Raw genomic sequence first — 6,708 nt, forward strand, 5'->3', positions numbered from 1 at the left:
GCCGGTGGTCTCAAGAAATGCATCTCGGTTCGGTCTCCTTTCCTTGACTGCCCATACAAGCACCACCGACCGCTCGGATGGACCACCCGGTATGCCGAGCTCACTGAGAAGTCACCCGACTGAGAGAGCCGCCAAGATATGGTGTCTAGATATTCTGAAAGCATCGGCGGGAGGGCCGTCGGCAATCTAGTCCACTCGTCATTCTTCACTGCCCAAAAGTATGATGGAACTGTAGGTCCCATTGTCCAGATCGGGAGGCCACAAAGACTACTAGCGGTTCCGTGCAGATTGAGAATAGTCTAGGGAAGCTCACCCGGAGAGGCTCAGTACCCAACCAGGGGTGCAGCCAAAATTGGGTCCCAGCCCCATTTTCAACGGAGAAGGAGATTCCTATACAAATGTCCTCCTTGATCTGTTGTATGGATCTCCAAAACTGGGACCCTCCCAAGCGGGAACATGCGAGGAGAGGCTCACGCCGAAGCTATTTTGCCTGGAGAAGCTGAAGCCGCAGACCGCCTTTGCCGCGCATGATGCGCCAACCCATACCGCAGCATGAGCGCAATGTTCATACGGCGGGAGGCCATAATACCCAGGCCTCCCGGGTCCTTGGGCATATAGATGTTTGCCCACTTAACCATGTGATATTTCTGGCGGCCATTGGTGTCCTGCCAGAAGAACCTAGCAAGCTCCTTATCAAACGAGCTATGAATGCCCTCCAGTAAGATATACATACCCATCATGTACATGGGCCGGGTAGGGTCGCCAGGTTAGAACTAATAAGGACCGATTTACCTCTTTTGGAGGTAAACCGGCCACGCCATGGTTCGGCCCTAGAGGCCACACATCCCACTAGCGGGTCGAATGCACTCATCAAAGTCTGCAAGTCGGCCATCGGCATCCCCGAGTATGTAATGGTGAATGAAGCCAACCTACAGTTTAAGTTGTGTGCGATCTGTTGTTGTTCTTCTGCAGGGAATCCTAGCACGGCGACCTCACTCTTATCAAAGTTGATCTTTAATCCCGACATAGCCTCGAAACAAAGGAGGAGGAACTTAAGATTCATGATGTCCAGATCCGACCCTTCTACCATAATCTTGATATCATCAGCATATTGTAGATGGGTGACACCGCCCCCGGGGATCAGATGACCAACTACCCCTGAGAGATGGACATGCATCCTAGCTTTATCCAGGATGTTGGCCAGCACATCAACGCCTGCAACATAGCTTTATCCAAAATGCAATAGCCTTTGCTTGAGATCAATCCGCTAGGGCTAGTTTATTGCCTTGGGCAGACAGGAAGCAAGACTTATCTATGCAAAACCATCGATCAGTGAGCATGAAGATGGTCAAACAATGCTACAGCTATATATGTAGCAGGCGGCTCTTCAATAGTAGTACTGTACTATAATAAGTTTGTCGTGACAAAGTTTCATGATATGCGAGCTGCTCGCACACTGTTTAAGACCTCGTATCAAGTAAAACGGTGCTTAAAAATGCCATCTTTTTGGGCATCTTCAGAGGAAATTGCTGAAACCGTCACCTTTTAGGTTCCTTCTCTACAAACCACTAAGTGGAGTGGACAGTGCGTTTCCCAGATTACAAAGCTAAGTCGAGCCCGTGTGTTAGGAGCGTCGCCTTTTGCGCTCTCCCTTCTTCTCCATCCAACCAAAGTTCCCTTGGAGCTCACTGAGAATGGAGAGAGCGGCAGTGTCCATCGTGGGCAAGATCGGGCAGGTGCTGGTGGACGAGCTCGTCCCGTAGCTGGACATCAGCGGCGTCGGCGATAAAGTCGTCCACCTACGGGACGAGCTGGCGACCATGAACGCTGCCCTCCGCATCATCTCCGAGGCGGAGCACCTCGTCCGGGAGTGGGAGAAGCAGGTGCTAGACCTCGCCTGCGACACCTACTTGCTCAGCCTCGTCCGTCCGACTCCACGACCACGCCCGCCAAATGGCGTCACCGGCAATCAGCTCATCTTCTCCTGGGCCGGATATCTGCTTGCCCGCGCCAAGCGCATTGCCAGGTACCCGTACGAGAAGTTTGTGCTGCAGCGCGCCCTCGCCGGGGACATCAAGGACCTCCTGGCTCGTACCACCATCGTCAGCGAACGCCGCGTTCGCTACGGCATCGACCGGGCGGCACTACCGAGAGCTGCCTGCTTTGCACCTCTCTCGGCGGCGACTGTCTCCGCGAATGCCCTCCGCCGTGCCGACGACCCTAATCAGTTTGTCGGCATCACGGAACAGGCCAGCAACCTGACTGGGAAGATCAAGGCGGCGGAGGGTCTGAATGTGCTCTCCATTGTGGGGTTTGGAGGGCTGGGGAAGACAATCCGACGAGGACTTCCCCCGCCAGGCGGTGGTGTCTGTTTCACAAGCATTCGATGGCGAGAAGGACATGAAGCGACTGCTAGTACAGGTGATCCAGCAGATCCTCAAGGAGACACAGAATGATAAGCAAAAGGAGGAGGAGGATAAACAAACTATCACGGCGGATGTCATGGGTTCAAGCAGCCGTGCCAACCCACTTCAAATCACCGACATGGAAGTGCAAGACTTGTCCATCAAGATTAAGGAGCTCCTCAATTGCAATAGGTATGGATCATTGATAATACAAGGGTGCGATCCAAATTAAATCTGTTACCAGTATCATCTTCTTAAATATTTCAAACTCAGCGATCAGCTTCTCCAGGAGCTAGTAAATATTAATCTACTAGTCTTCTCCATGCTAGCAGCTATTCCCAATGCAAGTATGCATGAGCAGTAATAAATTTTCCAGGTTTTAGAGTACAACTTTAATTTAGATAGGAGGAAGTACATGAAAGTGCCAATGGCTGGTCAGAACAGTGGTGAACTGGGATTTTTTTTTTCTATTTTGTGCTGTAATGGAGTATCTTTCAATTGCCTGTTGCAAACTTGTGAAATAAATTAGTACTTATCACCACCATACTGTCTTGTATCTGTATCTACTTCACACATTGCTTACGGTACATGTAGAATGGAGAGGAAGCACAAAAGAAAGAATGATGAAACATATAACATCTGAGTACAGTACCCTATTGCAACACATAGACAAAAAATATTAGCTACCATTTGTAGAGTCCTTTTTCTCAGGAAAAAAGAAACCAAATTCCTTATTTTGCTGTAAATGTTGTTCATATTTTTATTTGAACAACTATTTCGAATTCTAAAGTTTGCACGTACGCAAAATTTTCTAACTCCGAGCATGTATATGCTCTATTGAACCAGGTGTCTCATTGTGGTCGATGATGTATGGAGCCTGCCAACCTGGGAAGCTATCCGCATCAGATTGCTAGAAAAAAATTGCGCCAGCAGAATCATTGTGACAACTCGAATAGAAGTGGTGGCCAAGGCAGCTAGTGTCTCCGACAAATTTGTCCATCATATGAAGCCCCTGGAACTAAAGGCTAGTGAGGAATTGTTCGTGAAGAGAGTATTTGGCTCCATGGCTGCTTGCCCCGATGGACTGAAAAAAGAAATGAACACGATTTTGAAAAAAATGTGGTGGATTGCCGTTGGCAATCATTAGCATCGCCAGCCTTCTGGCAAGCTATAGGTCAGCTGAGGGCATAGAGATGTGGGAAAGAATGTCTAGATCAATTGGTTCTCAGATGGAAAGCCACCCTACCCTCGAGGGGATGAAGCAATTGATTACACTCAGCTATGACTACCTACCTCATCATCTCAAGGCTTGCATGTTGTATCTGAGCATCTTCCCGGAGGATTATGTGATTGCGAAGGATAGGCTGCTATATAGATGGATTGCTGAAGGTTTGGTCACTGAGAAGAGGGGGTTGACTTTGTTTGAGGTTGCAGAAGAATACTTGAACGAGCTGATAAGTAGGAATATGATTCAGCTAGACAAGTTCACGTTCAGGGAATGGGGATATGTGTCTAGAGAAGTGGAGGTAGTGGGGTGTCGAGTGCATGACATGATCCTTGAAGTAATGGTGTCCAAATCCCAGGAGTCTAACTTTGTTAGCTTGGTAGGGCGGCAATACGGAGGAATGCCACATGAATATGGTAAGGTTCGCCGCCTCTCCATTCATGATAACGAGTAACGACCATGGCAAGCAGGGGGCCAAGAAAGTTGAGCAGCATCATGCGAGGCATGGCACTGAGGCAATGAAGCTACAACATGTCCGGTCACTCACCACATTTCAGCATGATGACCTCGGCAAGCTACTTGATCGTCTAGGCGAGTTCAGACTGTTGAGGGTACTTGACCTGGAAGATTGCAAAGCCCTACAAAACACGCACATGAGAGATGTCTGTCGACTGTATCTTCTCAAGTTCTTGAGCTTGAGGGGTACATGCGTCACATTGATGCCTAACAAAGTTGGAAATTTAGAGCACTTGGAGACTCTTGATATACGAAACACGTATATCGGGGAGAAGCTACCGCAAACTGTGACAAAGCTGAGCAAACTAGAGCGCCTAAAGTTCAATAGGTGGCATCTGCCACAGGGGCTTGGGAACATGAAGGCGTTGTGTGAGGTGGACATGGCAGTTCTCAATGGCGACGATGTTAAGGTTACAAAAGAGATCGGTGAGCTGCCACGTTTGCAGGTACTAAGTGTCCGAATTGACAACCATGAACAAATGGGTGAGCCCGAAGAGGAGTTTTTCCGTGCGCTTGCCTCCTCCCTAAGCAAGACAAGCGCTCTCCGATCACTCTATCTGGCATGCTTTACAGGCAGTTTGGACTTTCTCTGTGATGTCTCCCCACCGCCGCCACTCCTCCAATGCCTTAGTGTTCGTGGCCGCATTAGCCAACTGCCCGACTGGATCTCATCACTCACACACCTAACAAAGTTTGAAATTGGACATACACAACTTACTGGCGATCAGTTATTTCATGTCTTGTGTAAGTTGCCCTACCTGCAGAGCGTCCAACTGACCGGAAATGATTACAAAGACGACGAACTGGTTGCACGCCCTGAACCCAGCCTCCCGGCGTTGACAATCCTGAAGGTGGTCGGATGTCCTACCGTGCTCACATTCGAGGAAGGATCAATGACAAAGCTCGAGAAGCTTGTATTGGACGACTTGGTTGGCATCGAGATGAGCGTTGTTGGTATGGTATCAACAACTTGGTGAACCTTAAAGAGGTCAAGCTCCGTGGTATGGAAGGCAACAGGGCAATGAAGCGTGCAGTGGAGCAGGTCAAGACTCACCCCAGGTCCAATCAGATCAAAGTTGTAGTTGACTGGTACCGCTAATACTGAGGTGCGCATCTTGAGAACTGCTGCTCCTGTACGTTTTCTACTGCCTCTGTGTGTGTTTCCTATTTAAATTCTCTTCAAGGTAGCATTTGGTTGTACTATCGTTTTGCATGTGTGTAAACTGGAGTAGCAAATAAAACAGCTTGTAATTAACGAACATGAGTTCATTGTCCAATTTACTACTCTCTTTGTCTCATAATATAAAAGCGTTTTCGACACTAGTGTTAGTATGTACAGCCTCCGTATCGTTAGAACGTCGTCAAGATCTGCTGGCTGCAACTTGCAGCCGATAAATTAGTTTCTTTGGATTTGGCGTTTTGCGGTTACTTCGTTAGTACGAAACAAGGTAATAAGATCAAAGCAGAGCATACACGTACGTATGAAGTACTGACTGTTGTTTTTACGCTGACTTGTGACACAGATGATGAACGAGCAGCGGGCCAACGAGAATTTGCTCCGAGATCTGGCCATGATATCAGCAGAGACGCTTATTAACGTTTTCCTGTTTGCCGATTACGTGGTACAGAGACATGGCTGCTGGTGTGGAGACAATATCCTCCATGTGGTAAGGCCAAGAAGGTTCATGGTTTGTTTTCTTTGTTCGATCAATCAAGAGTTGAAGAATGAATTTGTATCAATCTATTTTTACTCCTAGTATGGCGGCTGCATATCCATCGTAATTGGACTGGGTCAGATCGTCTGGATCACATACAAGGCCTACACCAATCGAGTTTTAGCTAGGGGAGAAGAGCAGGACGTTGGAGACGGTGATATCGAACAGCAGATGGTGCAAGAAGATCACGACGTACTGCTGGTCCTGCCCATCTAGATGCATTCTCCTCTGTTTTGATGAAGTGAATATCTGAAGGATGAACTGCAACCTTTCTCTGTTTTTGTTTTTTGCAGGTTGTCGAAGAAGGGGACAACAAGACGTTTAGTTTCTTCAGCAGGGAAATACACATTGCTGCCGTAAAGGACGATGGCGGCGGCGAGGAGGAGGAAGACGTCAAGGCGGCGACAACTTAGGTTTCGAAACGGAACAGATACGCTCAGAGGCAACAAATCAAAACGAAATGAATCCAACATCATGGATTAAGGGTTGTGTTTGGTTATTATTAGTGGGATGAGCTTATTTTTCTGTTTGGCTTGTTGGGCCAATTTTAGTGTTGAGTATTTTCTGTTTGATTAATAGAGTACTTACAAGAGTGCTTCATCGAGAACAAATTTCTAGAACATCGATCATATTTTTACTTACAAGAGTGCTTCAAGTATTCAACTAGTACTTGTCAGCGTTGATCAGCTTAAACAACACCAATCGTATTAATCTCTTCTTCTTTTTTTGCGAGTGAAGATCGTATTAATCTCTTCTTCTTTTTTTGCGAATGAAAATCGTATTAATCTTTGACAGTGACCACAGCGGAAAGAGCTGAGTGCAGGATGATAGTGACGATGTGTGTTTG

At 47.5% G+C, this 6,708-nt stretch overlaps 1 pseudogene; it reads left to right on the plus strand.

Annotated features, from left to right (window-relative positions):
* The first annotated feature begins 1,694 nt into the window (after positions 1-1,694).
* On the plus strand, positions 1,695-5,245 carry LOC123142819 (disease resistance protein Pik-2-like; annotated as a pseudogene).
* Positions 5,246-6,708: the final 1,463 nt, after the last annotated feature.

This window comes from Triticum aestivum, chromosome 6D (genome assembly GCF_018294505.1).
Source record: "Triticum aestivum cultivar Chinese Spring chromosome 6D, IWGSC CS RefSeq v2.1, whole genome shotgun sequence".
Taxonomy (NCBI): Eukaryota; Viridiplantae; Streptophyta; class Magnoliopsida; order Poales; family Poaceae; genus Triticum; species Triticum aestivum.